The sequence below is a fragment of the Canis aureus genome, chromosome 9, assembly GCF_053574225.1.
Source record: "Canis aureus isolate CA01 chromosome 9, VMU_Caureus_v.1.0, whole genome shotgun sequence".
NCBI lineage: Eukaryota > Metazoa > Chordata > Mammalia > Carnivora > Canidae > Canis > Canis aureus.
In genome coordinates, this window is record NC_135619.1 from 11,804,067 (window position 1) to 11,819,938 (window position 15,872).

At 34.6% G+C, this 15,872-nt stretch overlaps 1 long non-coding RNA gene across 1 annotated transcript in view; it reads right to left on the reverse strand.

Annotated features, from left to right (window-relative positions):
- Positions 1 to 369: 369 nt before the first annotated feature.
- LOC144320397 (uncharacterized) overlaps positions 370 to 15,872 on the reverse strand; it is a 315,384-nt gene continuing 299,881 nt past the window's right edge. Inside the window, exon 9 of the long non-coding RNA XR_013385937.1 lies at positions 370 to 632. This is a non-coding gene — a long non-coding RNA (uncharacterized LOC144320397). The remainder of the gene's footprint in view (positions 633 to 15,872) is intronic.

Genomic DNA, 15,872 nt, shown 5'->3' on the forward strand with positions numbered 1-15,872 from the left:
ACATGGGGCTCAATCTCATGATCCTGAGATCACAGCCTGAGCTGAAACTGAGATAAGGAGGCTTAACTGACTATGTCACCCAGCTGCCTCAAATATAAAATATTTTTTAAATAAAATTACACTACTCATGCTGAAATTTTCTATATACATTTTGTGATGAAGTTTGCTAATAGTTTGAAAATTTTTTTGGTAAGTCTCATTTGTAATATTGGCGTTATTCTAAGACATTCTGAGGCATATTTAAATAATACAGACCGATTTTTATTTTTTTATTTTTTTTCGATTTTTAACAGTTATATCATATTCAGGCCCATAATATTCTGTCTAAGGTTAGATACACAGTAAGTACCCAATAAGTGAAAGAAATAAGGCATTAAAAAAGAAATAGCTCAGGTTAATTGTAGATATTTCTGTTATTCTAACATTGTTGGTGCCAAGCATGCACCACAATACTTCCATGGTTTTCTTATGATGTACTTCCCTGCCTTCCTCCTCTTCTTTCTCTATACTCCATTGTTAAAAATTTGTCTTTAGGGATACCTGGGTGGCTCAGTGTTTGAACATCTGCCTCTGGCTCAGGTCGTGATCCCAAGGTCCTGGGATGGAGTCTCACATCAGGCTCCCAGCAGGAACTGTAGTAAAAAACAACAACAACAACAACAACAACAACAACAAAACAAAACAAAACAAAAAAAAACACTCAAATGTATCCATTCCTAGAGAAAGTTTGTGGCACATCAAGTATCTCACAGCTGCCCAAGTCCCAGAGCTTCTCCCTGGATTTTATACACCCATTTTCATGTCCCCTGAATACCATTGCTGAAATGGCTACACTTAGGGTCGGGTTCAGAGACACCTATATTCATGAAGTCTTATTTCGCATCTTCTACTCTTCCCATTTCCAACCCCTACTCTTTTTTCCATTTAAGGTTAATTATTTCATCTTTGCTCTGGTTCCCTTCCCTTTCTGCTTCCATGTGAACAATTATGCTCTCTAAACAGCATTTGGGTTTTCTAAGTTTACCTTCTTAAAACAAAATGAAACAAAACAAAACTCCTATCTAAGTTTTCTAATTACTGACCCATTGCGTTTCTATTCACGACAGAATATTTTGAAAGAGAGAACTCCTTTTTATCTCCCTCATCCTTGTCCCTCATTCACTCCTCAGTCCTCTGTCATCTGTCTACACCAGGGACCTATTCTCAGGAAGGCCACCAGCCATTCCCTCATTTCAAAATTCAATCATAACTGACAGCATTTTTCATGATACCACAACTCTTATTTTTTTGTCTGTTTGCCTGTCATATTTTGTTGATTTTATTTAGTTGTTTGCTGTTATTGTTGTTTTGCTTTCTGCATACCATGACTTCTAAATTCCCTGTATGGCCTCTCCATGTCCGTATATTTTATGATATCTTCCTCTGGATGCTCCTTATATCCTGCTACTCGAAAAGTTCTACACAAGGCCCCTTTATGTCTCATTCCACACACTTTGAAACATTTCCAAAATTTCAACTATTTTATTTGTTAATGACTACAAAAGTCTATTATGTGTAGAACCATGTGTAATGGTTCTCCTGAGCTTAGTAAACACCTATTAATTCATTCAAATAATTATTCAATGAGAGACCATTATATGTTAAGCAAATTGCTACAGGCTAAGAACACAATGATGAACAGGGAACAAGAGCTTACATTTTGATAGTTAATATAGACAACAAATAAATAAACAAATTTTAAAAGCAATTTCCATGGTTACGAGGACTTAAAAGGGACTAAGAAACCAGCATGATCCAATAGCCAGGGAGAGGATAGTTTGTTTAGAGAAATAGCCTTGAAGCTAGTAAGAGAAGAAATCAGGCAAAAATGCCTGTTGAAGAGATTTCCAGCAAGTACAAACAGTTTGAGGCAGGAAAGAAGTTGACATGTTTGAGAAACTAAACAGAGATCAGTTAGTCTGAACATTAAAATTAGGGTATGATAGGAGGTTGAAGTATAGTGGAGCCATAAAATCTTTTTAGTCCATGATCTAGTGTTTAGATTTATTTCAAAGGCAATCAGAAGCCACTGGAGCATTTTTAGCAAGGCAGATATAATTAATCTAAAAAAATGCATTTTTTAAAAAAGTAAAGTACAACTAGAGAAAATTACAGACACCATGGGTGTATAGCTTTGTTGGAATTTTATAAATTGAACACATCCATGTAACCAGTATCTAGGCCTAGAGATAAAATTTTATTTCTACCTCAGATGTCCCCTTTGTCCTCTCCCAGATACTACCTGTTCCCTGCCCAAAGTAACCACAATCCTGGCTTCTTTTTTTTTATTTTTTTATTTTTTTATTTTTATTTTTTTTTTACAATCCTGACTTCTAATTCAAATTCATTAATTTTGTTTCTGTAGTTTATATGAATGTAATTGTGCAGTATGTGCTTTCTTTTCTCTGGATTCTTTCACTCTACATTAAGTTTATGAACTTCTCCCTTGTCATTGTCTTCTGGTATTTTTTGCAAAGAATTCTATTTTGTGAGGATTCCACAACTTGTTTATTTATTCAATTGATGATGGGCACTTGAGGGGTTCCCAGTTTGGGGAAATTATTAATAATGCTCCTATGAACAATCCAGTACATGCATTTTGGTGAATATATGCATCTTTTTCATGGGACTATACCTAACAGTAGATTAGGGTTAATAATTCATGCATATGTTCACCTTTATTAGGTTCTACCGGTTTTCTGAAATGATCATATTTGTATGTGTGTATGTATGTACATTTTATATGTAGCTATTTATTTGGAAGATATTTCCAATACATAGAAGAACTGAAAAAACATTTTAAATATTCTTTAACATAATCAAATATTGTTAATGTGTTCCCCACCCTCTTTGTCATTTGCTCTCTTTATATGTATGCATGTCACATTTTCTATACCACTTGAGACTGTTACATAAAAAATGATCTTTTATTTCTAAATATTGAGTATTTCCCGAAGTTTTTGTTTTATATAATCATAGGACAGTCACATTTTAGTAAATTTAACATTGATACATAATATTTTTCCTAATCTAATGTAGCTATTCTAGTTTTGTGAATGGTTAAATGAACTGTGGTACATCCATACTACAGAATGGTACTCAGAAATAATAAAGTAGCAAATATTGATAAAAGCAACCACTTGGATAAATCTCAAGGGAATTATGTTGAGTGAAAAAGCCAATCCCCAAAGGTTATATACTGTATAATTCCATTTACATAACATTTGCAAATGTCAAAATTATAAAGATGGAGAACAGATCAGTGGTTACAAGCAGTCAGAGTGGGAGAGATGGCAAGAAGGAGGCCAGTGTGGTTATAAAAAGGAAGCACAAAGGATCTTCATGGTAATAGAACTTGGAGCTATTTATACCTACACATGTGATAAAATTGTATGGAACTGTACAGACACAAGTACATGTAAAATGGGGGAAATCTAAACAAAATCAATGGATTGTATTAATATCAATTTCCAGGTTGTGGTATTGTACTAATGAAAATTATAAAATCTTTTATAATTGTGAAATATAATTATATACTGGGTACATGGATTACAAATGTATAGAAGAAGGTAAAAGTAATTCCTCCTTATATCACATAAAAATAAAATTTGGGTAATTTATAGACAAAATGTTTAAAGCAAAACAACAGTGCATTTAGAAAATAATATACAAAAACACTTTAATAAACTTGGTGTTGGAAACTCATTTTATACAGCGCACAAATTTTAAGATAAACACAGAGATAAATCTGACTACCTTACAAAGTACTTATCAGAGCCTTCTTCTTACTGGTCCCTCTCTGGATGCCATTCCCTACCATCCCCAGGGCATTCTCTCTCACCTTCTTCATTTAACTTTCACCCTCTAAGTGCAGCTTTCCTTGGCTACCCTATGCAAAATTGTAATGCCTCCTCCCTGTTTCTGTTCACATTTACCATCTTTCTTAGCTACATTTTTTTCTCCTTAATATTCAATTCATTTAATATGGTGAACCTCTTTGAGGGCAGAAAATTTTGTCTTTTTTATTTTAATGCTGTATTCCCAGCAATTAGTCCACTAATAAGTGGCAGATAGTAAAGCACTAAATAAATATGAGCTAATGAAGAAATCTTCTAAGCCTTCTTTAGCTCTTGTTTTTTTTTTCTTTCCCAAACAACCAGTACTCAAACAGAAAACTGTGTGCCATATGAGATAGTCTTCCCACCTGCACTTCACACTCAACTAAGTCCTAGAAATGTTCTGAACATGTTTCTATCCATATCCACTGACACCTCTTAGTCCAGGTTGCCGTCACTTCTGACCTACCCTACTATAGTCACTCAATTTTTTTCTCTTGTACTATGATCTTTTCATGGCAGCCTAAGTATGTATTTTTAATACAGATTAAGGAACCATCTTTAATTCAGTGTCTCCCATTGCCCTCAAGATGAAATACAAGCTTTTTCGTGTTATTCCAAACCCTTCGTTTCTCCATTCTCCAACCTCATCTCTAGCTTATTCCTACAAAATTCCCTCCCATCTTCATCCTCCTCCTGCCCCAATACTATAATTTTTTTCCTCCCAATACTGTATTCTTCTTCACCTCCTTTTTTAAACTTTTTTTTTTTTTTTTTTTTTTATGATAGTCATACAGAGAGAGAGAGAGAGAGGCAGAGACATAGGCAGAGGGAGAAGCAGGCTCCATGCACCGGGAGCCTGACGTGGGATTCGATCCTGGGTCTCCAGGATCGCGCCCTGGGCCAAAGGCAGGCGCCAAACCGCTGCGCCACCCAGGGATCCCTCTTCTTCACCTCCTTATCTTTGAACTTAGCTCATTTCTACTGTCCCTTCAGGTCTCAACCTGAATATTTCTTTCAGGCAGTCTTCCCATTCCCCTTGATGTCCTGTTTGAGTTCTCTCCCTCTGCCAGAGTAACATGTACTTCCATCATGACAGTTTATCACATAATAGTTAATTGCCTGGATACTTGTCTGTGTGTATCCCTGCCAGATGTAAAGAAGATGATGGTAAAGACCATGACAGTCTTGGCCTTGATCCCAGAAGAATTTCTAGTGTTTCCAAATTCCTGCAATATGATATATTTGTGCTCAGCAAATATATGTTGAGTGAAGAGTACCCTTCCTACTTCATAGTAAACCCTGAGTTTACAATGGAGAGAATCAATGGTAATAGAGTATGAAATTAAAAAAAAAAAAACAAAAACAAAAAGAGTGCTCTGGTCAGAATATGAGTCTTTGAACATCAGGTGTTGAATATAAATGTTGAATCACTAAATTCTCTTGAAACTACTATTACACTGTATATTTACTAATTGGCATTTAAATAAAAACTTTAAAAAGGAATAGAGCACTATGGTCAGAATAGAAGTCTTTGAGTAAATAACTGCATGAACACATGCAATTAGTATGGTCATGGTATTTTCTAGAAATCATTCATAACTTTAAAGATTTAAAATTCTTACCATGATTGTTATTATTAAGAGGATAGCACTACAACAAATCAACAGAGCTATTTTTTCCCATGTTTCCTCAGTATTATTACTTTCAACACCTGAGAATAGATACAAATGTAGACACAAATTTTAATGATCATAAAATTTCCATTTCAAAAGATTCAGATTTTGTCTATTTCTGAAAAAAATAGTGTTGAATTCATGCTGAAGTTTAACCTATTTGAAATAAACCTCAAATTAGTAGATTCAAAGCAATGTCTAAATGCCAAGTAATGGTGCTATTTCTGATTTTAATAACTCTGATAAACAAAATCTATAATTGCATACAAAAAGATGACCACCCCAAAATAGCTAGGTTGCTTTCATTATTTGTCCTTCTTTCTTTGATTTGCTACTCCAGAAAATATGAAAAGAACTTACTTACTTCAGTGCAATTCATAACTGCTGCTAAGAAGGGATGTATTAAATCAAGGCCCTTTCCAAAATTACATTTTGCCTAAAAAGTGGAATATTTCTTTTACACTGAATATGACAGCAAAATTAAAGGCACAAGTTATGCTATATATTCATGAATATGGAATAAAACTGCTTTTAGATTCAGAGATCCCCCTGTAGTCAGTGGTTCCTAACATCTACTAATAATATCAGAGAAGCATTTGATAACAGTCCTGACAATCATGGAGAAGGACATAGTGAAAGGGGTACATTTAGGCACATATGGTGAGAACTGCCCCCTATTCAGGGCTTCTGGAAATTGATATGCTCCCAGATTGCCAAAATTGCAGGGTGTGATCTCTCTCTGGAGTCCAGGGAGTTCCTCGGGGAGATCCTGGCGCTAGGACATATGTGTCAGGACACTTACAGAGGAGAGGCTGAATGGATAAGAGTGCTACAAGTTGTCTGATGGTCGCAAAAAAAGACACATTCTTTATCAATAGGTGGGGGCATTCTGCATAGAGAAACATTAGCAGATCATGGCAATGCAAATGGTTACCCAAGAGCATTGGCTTCCCCAGAACAAGAATCTTAGTCACTGAAACTGTTAGGAATTGTATTTTTATTCCTACTGATGACTCAAAGTTGTACACTGACATGCTAAAAGAGAATTTTTGAAGTAGTGTTTAAGGGTGGTGTATTGAAATATACTAAAACATATTTATAAAGTACTGTTTTCAATGTTCACTATTATTCTCAACCAGAAATTCTGAAGGTTAAAAATAGTGCTATTCATGATTCCTTAAGGATAAGCACAATTGTTTCTACAAAAAAAAAAAATATATATATATATATATATATATATATATATATATATATATATCAGCTGTTATTTTGGCAAACAAGTAGTGTTAAGTTTAAATGAAAGTTATATATGTTTTTGTATTTGTGTAAATGTAATTCCTGTATACACATAGAACATAGGCTGCTATAAGAAATTCCATAGGAAAAAAAAAAAGAAAAGAAAAAAGAAATTGCATAGAAATCCAAAAGTTATTGTCATGAAATTCTGTGGGAATCACAGTATTTCCAGAGACATCTCTTTCTCAGCAAAAAGGATTATGGACAACCCAACAGAACCAGAAAAAGAAAAGGCCAAGCAAACACAAAAAAATGTAATAAAAGGACATAGTATCCAAAAGTTAAGCATATAGAAAATACCATCAAAGAAGAAAACTTGGTCAGTTATGCTTTTTTATATCTGACAATAAAATAAAAGCTAGACTTTCTTTTTTTGCTCTATTTCTCACTACCTCAATCACAATTGTCTTATGAAATTTTAACTATAAATATATATGTATATTATTTATGTGTATTTATGTACATACATACATATAAATTTATATGTACATATATATTTTTAAATATGGAATCTCACTGTTTTGAATTTACAAAATATTAAAATTCATTTACCTCTGAATGGTTGGAACATAAGCTACTCTGATTAAGTAAATGCTATATTTGGCTTAACTGAGATTTATTATATATAATGTGTGATGTATCCAATTTCAAAGACTGAATATGATAAACAAACACACTATACTCATAGCCTAAATGTCTTTAATCTCTTTCTTTTTGAATGATTTAAAATATGCTTGTATGTCTTCTAGTAAATATGTTATTAGAATAATCAATATTTTAAATAAGTATTATTAATAAAAATTGAATAATAATGTTATAGAATTTTTAAAATTTTAATTAACAAAGTGAAAATATTTCTATATTTGAAGCATGATTATATTATTTAATCTTTATATTTGAAATTGGCCACTATACAAATTGTGGCTGTTCAGGAGGTGATCTCCTAACTTCAAATTTCTGAAGTCCAGTCTTTAATATTTTTCTTTCTGCCTTTGACTACCTATGGCCCCCTCACAATTCTGTTACACAAGAATTAAGACATTTTTTAAAATTAAGACATTTTTAAAAAGGAAAACAAAATATCAAAATACTATTTCCAATTTATAATATGTATTAGGTCTACTATATTCCTCATTTTATAAGATTTTATTATTTATTTATGAAAAAGGCAGGGAGAAACAGAGGGAGAAGGAGAGAATCTCAAGCAGATTCCACACTGAGCATAGAGCTCAATGCAGGGCTTGATCTCACCATCCTGAGATTGTGACATGAGTGAAATCAAGAGCCAGATGCTCAACCGAGTGAGCCACTCAGGCACCCCATATACCTCATTTTATAGACAAGAAAACTCAGTTATAGGAGTCTAGATGCACAAAGCTAATAGCAGTAGATTCCTAAACCATCAGGACTGACTAAAAAGACACTTATTTTGTTCTGTAAAATGAACCAATAAATAATTTTATACTAACTTGGAAGTTTAAAGGTCAGAAAAATTATAGCTAAGTTTAAATAAGATGGGGTTCTCTAGGTAGTAGTAAATATTTCTGGAACAGGGACACTTTCAGGGACTTTGCATTCCTAGCAGAAATAGGTGTGGGCCCAACCAACAGAGCTAAGACAAAGTAACCAAAAGGTGACAGCATGGGTCAGAATTTGAACCCAGGCTCTCTGGCTCCAGAATATACACTTCTAAGAAGTGTTCTAAGATAATCTACTGCTAGTCAGTTTTGCCAATTGCTAGAAATGGTACTGAAGTAGTTGGTAAAAAAAATCTTTTACACTACTGATTAAAATCATATTTGTGAACTCTCTGCTCTGAAAAAACTCATTCCCTTCATACCACAGACTATTTATTGGCAATCACTTTTAATAGTTATCCAAACTGATGAGAGAAATTAGCTATGTAACACTGATAAAAATCTGCTAATTCAGTCAAATGGAGTATTTATACAATGTGATATTTCTATAAATAGAAATATCCTATATAATCTGTTCAAAAATAAAGATATTTTAAAGAAAGACCTATAGTTTTGAAATAGTGATTCCAAATGGTTTAATATTAACAAATAGATAAAAAAGGAGTTCTAATTATTAAATTAATTGGCTGAATGTAAATGGTAATTGTAAAGGTCTTGGAAGTGATTTATTCTCTTAATTAGGCAAACATTTCTCTAAAATTATTAATTATATTATGAATTTTCTCTACACACTTGTTTAAGATAATTCACATAGAGAATCCAAGCTTACTTTACTGTGAATTGCTTTAAATTCCACATAATAGGAATTCAAATTAGTATTTTCTTTTAGGTGACTTAATATAAATATGCCTATAATACAGATTGGAAAAGATTTATAATTTTTTAGCTCTTAGAAGAAAAAACTCAATCAAAAATAGTATAATGATGCCCCTGGATAATTATAATGAAGTAATAACTGACCTTAGCCATGTACTAAACTGTGACATCTTGAATTCAGTTGCCAATATAAACTACAATTACCAAATCACTCGGTGGTTTAGAAAATCAAACCATATTCTTTCCAGCTATTCTTCTGGCTTGGCATTACCTTCTAAATTTCAGGCTTACCCAGGTCTGCTGTGGTGTAGCAACTGCCTACATTTATTGACAAGCAAATATTTTCTGATCTGTTGCCACAAAGGAAGGATAACCCAAACTGGGAGGCCAGATTAAAATTGAAATCCTGTCAAATGTCCAATTCTCAGCATGACTTATTATTTCGTATTGTCATTTTCTGTACCCACAGAGTTAAGTCTTGTTAATTTTAGCACATTTAAAAGAATCCTAAATCATGGGTTTAAAACTAATGGGGCTGAACAGACATTTATTTATCCTGCAAAGCAGGCCAATAAACAATTTTATGTTTCCAAATGCTAATTTGGAAGTTTGAAAGTCAAAGAATGTATTGCTGATTTTAAGTAAAATTGATTACTTCAAGCAGGCAGAAAAACAAACATACACATGCAGAAAAAATGTCCTGCATGATCTATGTGATGTCCACTTTAAATGACAAGACATAGTAGAAAGTAGAGAGCTTCAGTTCTTCAGTTGCCACGTAAGATGCAAGATCTTGGGGAGAATGGGGAAAAAAAGCATGGACTTGTCTGCAATGCCTCAGTTCCTTAGATCTGAAACAAAGTCCATGTCTAAAAACATTAGTTTAAGCTAATGGTCCAAAAGTTTGTTGTGATTTACCTGGCAGAGTGAAGTTGCCTGCTGTTTACACTTAAATCTTTTCTAGTATGCATAACATATTAAGGTTAAAAAAAAAAAGAGACCATGAACATTGATTCCCTTAAATGGAGTTCTCAGAAAGTAGAGAATTTACCAAGTCAGGCATATTTTCAGTCTTCATAAGGAAAGCTTTAATTTACAATCACTGTGAAACCCCATGATTCACTAAAATAGTACATTGTCAAAAGTACCAAACTATTGGGAAAAAGATGTTAATGTGATGATATTTCTAATTTTAGTCTATCCCTATATTACAGTCCTATAGCACCTTTCCTCCAAAGAGATCAGGATGTTTTATATTTAGAAAAAGACGGAAATGCAAATCAAAGTGAAATTTCCCCCAGAATTATGTTGAAAGATGAAGAGTCACACACACAAAAAAAGAGATAAAGGGCATTAGAAAAAAATAGAAGCATGAGCAATAAGAATCCATGCAGGTCCTGGCAAGTGTCTGACTTAAGCGTTATGTTTTTATGCTCTCTAAATTTAATAGTGAGGGGAGACATCAGATACTAAGGGAGACCTCATGTTTGATCCAATCTAATGTGTCTTCATGTAGCACTGTAATTTGGCCATTTCTATCATTCCTCAGTATTGTTAAGGCTCAGCTGACAATTTCCCTGAGAATTAGAAAATACTCAGGCTTGTCTTATGAATTTTATTTTGCACATGTGATATGGTGCCTGATGACAGCAGTAGGGAGGGCCACTCAGAAAGTACTTTGAAGCTATTACAGACATCTTTAGGAATTCAGAGATACCTATACCAGACTTTTACTTTTTGGGTATGGTAAATATTTTGTGATATCCAAAGATGACAGTGAAAACTTCCAATAATTCAGAAACACTTACATTTCATTTTTACAGATCTAATAGTATCTATATAGAGACATGGAATCGAATTAAGATGGCCTGTGTTCAAACCAGGCTACATTAACATCCAGTATTTACTACCTCAATTACTTTGGGCAAGTTAGTGAACTTTTCTGTGTCCCAATTTCCTCATCTGTTCAAATGGCCATGAACTATATCCTATCTTATTGGTTGTTGTAAGGGCTACCATGTGGCACAAAGAAATAAACTTGTGTATTAAATGAATAGGAAACTTTTTTGTTCCATCTACTAATAACCTAAGAAATTCAACCCACTGCCCCTTGACAACACTCTATGTCCTGTTTCTAGGGACTAGGAGCTCATGGTTTGGGAACAATGACTGTACTATACAGGACCCTCCTTAGGGAGTTTTGAGATAAATCCTGACACAAGTAAGAGTTTATAGGGATATTTTGAGAGATAGTAAAGGGAGATAAGACATTACATTGAATAGATCTTGATTATTGCAGAGATGCCTTAACATAGACCCATATAGTGTACAAATACAGTAAAGATATAAACATAAAAACAGTTACAATGTTCATTTTTATCTCTACTCAGCAGGTTTTTGTAGAACTTTGAAGGCACAGATTCATCTGACTGTTACAAAAATAACAGCTGAACCTATGTTATGTTCCTTCAGAAGGACTGCAAAAAAAATGCTAACGAGAACTAAATACATTAGAATACTGAGAATTATATTATTTTGATGTCTTAAAATAACTAGAAATTTTTTTATCAAATTTCTCCAAAGAACTGGGCAACACTGCCAATGGCACTAGAGGCCTCCTTCATATGTTTTCTAGAGTCAGGGCTGAGAGCACTGAGCCACACAACAGTCGAGAAGCCCTAGGAACCCAATAGAAGGCACTAAGATTTGGGGTTTGCTCCTAAGCTCTGCATCAATCTAGCATGAGGCTAATCTCCCACAGGACAAAAATATCGAAAGAGCCTCCAATTCATAACCCAGCACAGTAAATTTTCTATTTTGAATTCTCATTGTAAATAGCAAAATCTTTTTTAAAAAAATTAAATAACAAAATCTTGATATTTGAAGATTTATTATTTCTATTATGTTGATTCCAAGAAGTAGACTTGAACTGATTCAGAGAATTTGCTCCATGGAAAGTTATCAAATTTGTTTAAACAGGTAAAGAACACTTATGAATATTCAGATATCTGTTCACCTTCTACAAATCCCAAGTGAACAGGAAGTTTTATGGCAAACAACATTTTTTATGCTATATTTCTAAACATATACCTTCTGTTGGAAAATATAAATAATTAATCATTATCTTTACCATATGGTTGGATGCTGTGATTTAAAACCTGGACTACTCTGCTTTTTCTAGTTCAAATTTTTCTTATTCTATTCATTTATACCCTCATCTCAAAGACTTTCCTGAGATTAAATGAACATTCTGAATCCTGTAACGGGTACTGTCAGTCTGGCTGCCCTCCTTCAAGCAGAGTCAGCACTTCGAGACTGGCACTTTTCTTCATTGATTGATAAGCGACACCACTTTCTGGGTTTATGGTCAGAGACATAGGAACAGACAGTCCGGCTACACCATGAAGATTTACACACACACTGCAACTAAAGTTAGAATTCTTTTTTTAAAGTAGGGAAGCAATCTAATAAAAATTATAAGGCTATAAAATATTTTACATATCTAACAGTTTCAGACACATAGAAACAACTTTTTGTATCCTTGATTCTAGCAGCTTGTACCCACTCGTACATTCATTTATACAGTCAAGAAATGGGTGCTTATCAGGCAGTGAGCTCTGTCGATGCTCTAGGACCACAGGTTCTATAGAGGATGTTTCTAAAAGGGCAAATAAACATTCTGTGTTGCAAAACAAGGTGCTTGGAGTAGAGAGGTGTAAACAATTAGCTCCATCTGGGGAAGCTCTGGAAACTTCCTAAAAGAAGTGATATTTGTACTAAATTTTGGGAGATTAGCACAAGTTAGCCAAGTGAGGGCACAGCATGCATAGAGACACTGAGTAATGAAAATGTTTCGTGTATCCGGAGTGTCTGAGCCAAACTGTCAGCAGAGAGTGGGGAGTAACCTAAGTGGTTAGAATTGAGTCCAGAAGGGCAGATAGAGGCCAATTTTGCATGCTCCACGTGCAAAATTACAAATTTAGATAATATCCTATAGATATCTTGCAACCATTGGAGATTTTAAAATTTGGGAATGACAAATTAACTTTTGATGTTTTAAAGGCAATAATTCTGGATGTTTTATGGAGAATGGATTGGAGTACAGAGTGAGACTCTGGAGATTGGATCAAACAATGTTAAATGATATTGAGAAAGAAAAGTTTAGAGCTCTCAAATAAGACAGTGGTGGAGAAGGTTTAGCCACGTATGGAATGTTTTAGAGATAATAATCCATATGACTACTGATTACCATTATAAAAATATTTGCCACTTAATAGAATTAAAGATGCATGTAAGAATAATTGAGTTTGTCTGTTTCATTTTAATTTTGTTGCCTCATATTTAAAGGCAACTTATTTTTTATTTCTTTGTAACCTTACCTTTCATTTATTTCTAAATGCACATCAATTAGCTTCTGTGTACACCATTATATTTTAACTATTTCAGGAATTGCCTAATCTCATGGGTACTTTACAGGCCATTTCTATACCTTCCTGTGGCGTTTGGTATGGTTGATCATTTCCTCTTTTGGAACTCTATCTTCCTTTGGTTTCCCTGTCATTACTCTTTTAAGGATATTATCCTATTTCTCAGATGACTTTTTCCTCAAGGTTGCATGTTGCCTTTTCCTCATTATCTCCTTCCTTAAGTGCTGCTTTTTCCATGGTTGTATGTTTCTTTCCCCATCTTTTTTTTAGTCCACCAAGTTATTTCACTCACTTCTTTGTTATTAATCATCATGTACCTAGCGATGACTCCAATTAGACATTTATCCAACAAACATGTTCTAAGAATCTACTTTGTCCTAGGCTCTACACTACATGCTAGGATTTTGTGATATATAAATCTAGCCTTTTGAAGCACCTGGGTGGCTCAGTGTTTGAGCATCTGCCTTCAGTTCAGGGCGTGATCTCAGTGTCCTGGGATCGAGTCCCCCATCAGGCTCCCTGCAGAGAGCTTGCTTCTCCCTCTGCTTCTGTCTCTGCCTCTCTTTATCATGAATAAATAAAATATTTTAAAAAATAAATCTAGCCTCTTTCCTGAAGGAGTAAATTGCCATTCACTTTAAAGAGAAGTGGGAGAAGCTCAATAGCAGGATGTGATAGGATGACAGAAAAATTATGTTTTGTGAGGGATCAAGGATAAGTACAAGTTAGTTAAGCAAAACGGTCCATTTCTGGCAGAGGAAGTATGAGAAAAGTAGAACCACTCTATCCTTTGAGTTGTATCCTTTATCATGATTTAGGATAGAGACTGGCAAGTAATGAAGTTGTAAATAAAGCAGGGTTCAGTTATAGCAGAACCTTATATGACTTGGTAAGTAGCTTCGATTTTATTTTATGGGTCATGAAGAGCCACTGAAGTGCTGATCACTCCAGCGGGTATGTGGAGGAATGATTAGAAGGCACAATACTAGAGTCAGGGATTAGTTAGAATGCTGCTGCTTGATCGCTAATACAAAAGGCTGACTTAATAGCTCTGTAATAGTGGGATGGAGAAAAGGGGATGGTTTCAAGAAGTATATAGCAGATAAAACCAACAGAATTTGACAGTTGATCTGATGAGACATGAGGAAAGCAGACCATCTGGGGACTCTGCTAGGTCTCCTTACTAGTTTTTTTTTTTTTTTCTCCTTAATAGTTGAACCATCAATAAAGGAATAAAAGTTTATTTATAGCATCACTGGGGAAGGGAGCAAAGCAAAGGAGTTCACTTCTGGATATGGTCCATTTTAGAAGTTGATAAGACATTCAGATAGAAAAAAAATTCAGCAATTTAGTCATATGAGCCTAGAAATTCTGGAAAGTCTGGTGTGGACATAGAATTTACTAAGTGCTCTAAGTGTTCCGTGATATTTGCTCAATTTATTCCTCCTTACAACCTTATGAGATTAGTACTATTATTGCTGCCATTTTACAAAAACTTGCCAAAACTCACACAGATTCCACATATTGGAACCAGGACTTTAATCCCTGGTTCTAGCATCCATGTTCTTAACTACTCTACCAAACTAGTTTTCACCTATTTGCAGTAAATGAGTTGATGAAAGGTAATGACGTCAGTCAGGGAGAACGTGTGAAGTGATAAAATCAGCAGGTCAAGGGCAGTGCTCCTGGAAACACCCCAGCATATGTGGGAATGGAGATAGAAAGGAGAAGTCTAGAAAGAAGACAGATAGAGGGATTAAAGACTCCAGTGTCATGGAAGGCAGTATGTGGTTTCTCAATGAAGAAGGAGTCAGCATTGAGGCCAAAACTACATCTCTAGGTACATTCTGTGTCATAAGCTCCAAATATATAATAAAATTCCTTTAGGACCTAACCACCTTAATGCTTCTCGTCTTGACCTCAAACTGCCTATATGCATCACACCATAGCATCCCCTACTCTAGGCCAGCATTTCCTAACCGCTGTTGGAAACCGACATTTTGAGGCTGGGTAATTATTTTTGTTGTGTGAGACTTTCCTATCCATTGTAAGATGTTTAGCAATAGCCATGGCCTCTGTGGAGTACATGCTCATGGCACCCTTTCTCTGAGTCGCGACCCCCCCCAAATGTTGCCAGATGTTGCCAAATATCCCCTGGGGCAAATAACATCCAGTTGAGATCTATTGTTCCAGTTCCATCCAGACAACTTGCGGCTCTCTGAAAAAATATAGAGTTTTGCACATACCATTCTCTGAAGTGGTCTCCCTACTTTTCCTGCCAAGGTGCTTTCTGCTCACTCATCA